Genomic DNA, 5,227 nt, shown 5'->3' on the forward strand with positions numbered 1-5,227 from the left:
GTCTGAAACTAACATTGTAATTTAATTTCAGTACCCATAGATAGCTAGTGGCGACCATATTGGACAGTACAATGCTAAAGCTCAGTGAACTTAGTTCAAATCTCAGTTCCACTATTTCCTAATGATATGACTTTGGACAAATTACTTTACCTCTCTGTGCCCTGATCTACCCATGTATAAAATAGGGTACTAACTGCTACTAACTCCATAAATATGAAGTGAAGATTAAATAATAAGTGCACACTTTTTTTTTTTTTTGTCTTTTTGAGACAGGGTCTCGCTATGCAGTTCAGGCTGGCCTTGAGCTCACTTTGTAGTCCAGGCTGGTCTCAAACTTGCAACAATCCTCCTGCCTCAGCCTCCCGTGTGCTGGGATTACAGGCACACACCCCCACACCCTGCCTTAAGTACACACTTTGTACATGGGTCCATGAAACTTATACTAGGATGGCTAGGGAAAGAGATGGTTGATAGCCACAGAATGAGTCCTCTTGTCACCTGGATAGTGGAATGTCCCCTCTCTCCACTGGAAGCACCCTCTGGTAGACATTTATTTGGTATATTAGTCTCCTGTTGCTTTTTGTAACAAATCCCCACAGAGTTCTGGCTTAAAACAGCCCACATTATTGTACAGTTCTGCAGTTAAGAACTTTTCCTGAGAACTTTTCCTAAAATTTTCAACAGAGCTGCATCTTACTGCAACAGAGAGAGTCCCTGTGACCAGCTAATGACACAAACAAGCAGCTTTTAGGGATTACTTGTTTTGGAGGCATGACCTTTCCTTCCATCTTCAAAGGCAGAAGCACAGCCTCTTCTGATCTCTGACTCTGACACTGCTGTGTTCTTCTTTTAAGGATCCTTGGGACCATTTGGATAATCCAGCATAATCTCCCTATCTCAAAACTTAACCATATTTGTAAAGTTCCTTTTGCTATGTAAGATTACATATTTTTATGTTTGGGGGACTAAGACACGAGATGTGAATATCTTCACATTCCATGACCTTTCTGAAAGGTCTAGTTGTATTCTTCTCCCTGAGACCTTTTTTGTTACAGTTGTTTAGCTTGGTCTTCCCTAGTCCTTGGTCAGCTGGCTAACCTACCATCCAGTCCTCATTTACAGTACAGATCCATACTCAGTCTCTCTTTACACACAAAGTAGACCGTAAGGTGCACTTCCTCAAATCTGCCCTTAAACTGTGTTTCAAGAGTCCCCTAAGAGAGACAACAGGGCAGCATGTGTTTAAATTAAGCTCAGACTAGCATACCATGTGGACTGACCAGTGTCAGGCCCTTGATTCTTCTTTGTTTCCCTTTTTCATTAATTGATCATAGAGAATTCCCCGTGAGGCTACAATGATAGCTAGAAGACAAGAGGGCAAGGTAATAGAAACAGGTGCCGTGGGATTCTGGCCTATCTGTTTATAATAGTTTATTGGTACCTTCTAGACTGCTCCAGCCAGACTGGCACAGCACTCACATGTGTGCACCTGTGTGCATGTGCGCACATGCGTGCGCACACACACACACACTTCTTTTCACTACTATTTTGCTGTGCATATTAATTCTAAGGCTTGGTGTATCAGATAATACCAATTCATAATGGGCAGTTCTCATATCTGTGAGAACTTCAGGTTGATTATGGTTTAGAAATGGTTTAAATATATATCCCAATTGTTCATGTGTTGGAAGCTTGATCCTCAGTGTGGTGACATTGGAAGATGGAAACTTTAAGAGGTAGGACCTTTCTGAGCATGGTGACACATGTCTGTAATCCCAGAACACTGGGAGACTGAGGCATGAGGATCACAAGTTCAAGCCCAGCCTGGGCAACTTAGTGAGATCTTGTCTCAAAATAAAAATAAAAAAGAAGGGCTGGGAATGTAGTTCAATGCAAAGGCCTTGGGTTCAATCCCCAGTACTGGTAAAAAAAAATAGTAAGGAATGGTGGGCAGGCTTAAGTCATTGGACAGATGCCCTTGGAAATGATTAAAGAAGTTCTCATGGGCCTCCTGGCTCTCAGGAGAGCAAGTTGTAAAGGCTGGGGATATAACTCAGTGATAGAGTACTTGCTTATCATGTATGAGGTGTTGGGTTCAAGCCCCAGTAACACACACACACACACACACACACACACACACACACACACACACACACTGTTCAAGAGCAGGTTGCTATAGGAGGGAGTTTGACCTTGACCTTGAATTGTTCTCTGGCTTCTGGTTTAAGATGTGATCTCTTCCTCCTGCAGATGCTACTGCAATTATGATGCTGTCCACCATCCACCGAGAGGTCCTCACCAGAGCTGAGCCAATTTTGGTTCATTTGCCTTTAAATGTCTGGACTGTCTACCAAATAAACCCTTTTTCTTCATAAAGTTAGCCTTTGTTATAGTAATGAAAGTGGACTAATACAAGGTTTCATACTCAATTGTTCCATCTCCATCAGGGCCTAGAAATCTCTTAGGAGCTGCTTCTCAAGTGAAAGAATCTGATTCTAAAATCATAGGAGCTTTGTGCTTGATTTTTCTCCTTGGGACTTACCAAAGTCTGTGTACAGTGCTGCAGAAACTTCCAAGTTGCTATATCCTTTAGTCATCAGGCCCAGTGGCAGAGCATCTGGGATCACAGCCTGGATCTGCTGTGAAACTTTTTCTTAATCTGATTTACACTCAGAGCTGGTAGCCTTGGAGTAAGTTATAGCAGCATGCTTGTGTTGTTCAGCTTTCCATTGCTGGGACAGAACACCTGACACACACAAGTTAAAAGAAGAAAGATTTATTTTGGCTCATGGTTTCAGAGGTTCTAGTCCATGGTTGCCTGGCTCCGGGGCAGAAACATCATGAGAGAAGAACATGGCGAAGGAAAGATGTTCACCCCATGGCAGCCTGGAAGCAGAGTGCAGGAGTAAGAGCCAAGGAGAGAGGGAAGGAGCCCTGAAGCAATACACCCTTCAGAGGTATAACCCTAGTCACCTACTTCCTCCAGCTAGGCACCACTGCCTAATAACCCATTTGGCTGTGAACTCATTAATGGGTTACTCCTTTGATGAGGTCATGTCCTCATGATCCAGTCACCTTTCTAAGCCCCCACCTCTGAACATTTGGGATCAAGCCCTGAATACATGAGTTACTGGGGGACACTACATAGTTAAACTATAATAATGCTCAGGTGTCATCTAGATTGCCTCAAAAATCCCAAGATATCCAGTGAGGGTTGTGAAAGTAGGAAGAGGTATTAGCTCATGAGACACCTTCCCCAAGTGTACAACTAAAGGCTTTTACTCAGTGGAGGCGGCTCATTCAGCTTGCAGCCAAGGGAGGTGTGAGGCACTTGGGATTCAGTGCTCTTTGCTTTGACTATCCTTTCCCAAATGTCCCTATCCCATCCCCTGTCTGAAGGTTCCCTTTCTCACCTGTTCCCTAACTTTGAACACTTACTGTGGTGGATGAACTAATGGGCAACTTGTAACACCCAACTGAACTGAATCAATGTGGTGCTGGGTGTGGAAGGCCCACCTAAGGATTGTCACCAACTGCATAAAAGGAGAAATGGAGGGGAAGAGGGTGTGCTATTGATTATCCTAGAGAAGCTTGTCATGCTGGTTTTCCTGATATGAACTCAGCTCTCCTCATTTTGAGAGGAGCTCGGGTCCTTGCTGTTGCTGAGGATGGCTGTGGTTCTTTTTAGGGATGCTCTGGACTTTTGACACCAGATTGATAATGATACTTATGGGCTTCTTCAGAATTCCACAGTGGGTCTTGCTCTGTTAGATCTTGCCCTGCTAGTAGTAAGTCCTGCTACTTTTCAGGACAATTTTTATTTTTGTGTGCTAAGAACACATAATATGCCAGGTATGGTGGTGCACGCCTGTAATCCCAGCAATGGGAGGGTGGGGCAGGAGGATTGCCATGAGTTCGAGGCCAGGCTGTACTACATACCAAGACCCTGTCTCAAAAAACAAACCGGAAAGATAGAGACAGAGAAGAACATATAACATGGAATATACTCTCTTAACAACTTTTTTTGAGATAGAGGATCTCACTGTGTTGCTGAGGCAGGCCTAGAAACCCTGGGCTCCAGTGATTCTCCTGCTCAGCCTTCTAGGTAGCTAGGACTTACAGGTGTACACTCCAGTGCTTGACTTAACAAACTTAAAGAAGATGTGCAGCGGCTTTCTACAACTTACTCACCTTACCTAATTGAAACTGTGCTGTTGATTAGCAACTCTTCATTCTCCTCCTTCCCCAGTCCCTGGCATCATGATGGCATCATGATGTATCCATCTTTCTGTGACTGGCTTATTTCACTTGGTGTATTGTCCTTGCATTTCCTCTGTATTGTTGCATATTGCGGGATTTTCTTCTTCCTTTAAAGCTAGATAGCAGACCATTGTGTGTGTGCGCACTGCACTTTCTCATGCCTTCATTAATTGAAGGACACATAGGTTGTGAAAAGTGATGCAGTGAGAAAACCTGAACCATTTTGCATGCACATCTAACTTCTTCAACAGCATGCTTTTGGTCTTGCTGGAATTGGTCAGTGCTTCTGTTTGCCTATATGAATCTATTGCTTACCAGGGCCTCCAAGACCTTGCATACTTTAACAATCCCATGTCTCAGCAGCGGTCTGTCCAACCTCCCCACTGGGCCCCACATAACAGATCTACTCCTATAAGTTCGTAATAAACCTGTGAATTGCTCAAGCGAAAGGAGGGCTTTTGTGGCCCTGATGAACGGTTGGTTGATCAAAAACAACCTGGTACCTGTGACTGGCATCTACAGTCTGTGGGGAACAGTCCTAGGACTGAGCCTTCAACCTATGGGATCTGATGTTACCTCCAGGTCGCATCAGAACTGAATTGAACTTGAGCACACCTAGCTGGTGTGTGCTGCTGGGCATTGCTTGCTTATTTGTGCTGGGGAGAAATCCCCCCAACTTTTGAGGTCACAGAAGTCTTCTATGTGGGCTTTTGTGTGTGTGTGTGTGTGAGAGAGAGAGAGAAAGAGAGAGAGACAGAGAGAGACAGAGACAGAGAGAGACAGACAGAGACAGAGAGAGAGAGAGGGGAATGGAAAAACAGACACTATGTTTTGTAACACAGAAATTATACAGGACAAATAACCTGATTTCTTCAACAGATAAATTGTGGGGGCTGGGGATTTAGCTCAGCGGCAAAAGCGCCTGCCTGGCAAGCGCAAGGTCGTGAGTTCGGTTCCCGGTACCGGA

Source organism: Chinchilla lanigera, unplaced genomic scaffold (genome assembly GCF_000276665.1).
Source record: "Chinchilla lanigera isolate Chin_1 unplaced genomic scaffold, ChiLan1.0 scaffold00025, whole genome shotgun sequence".
NCBI lineage: Eukaryota > Metazoa > Chordata > Mammalia > Rodentia > Chinchillidae > Chinchilla > Chinchilla lanigera.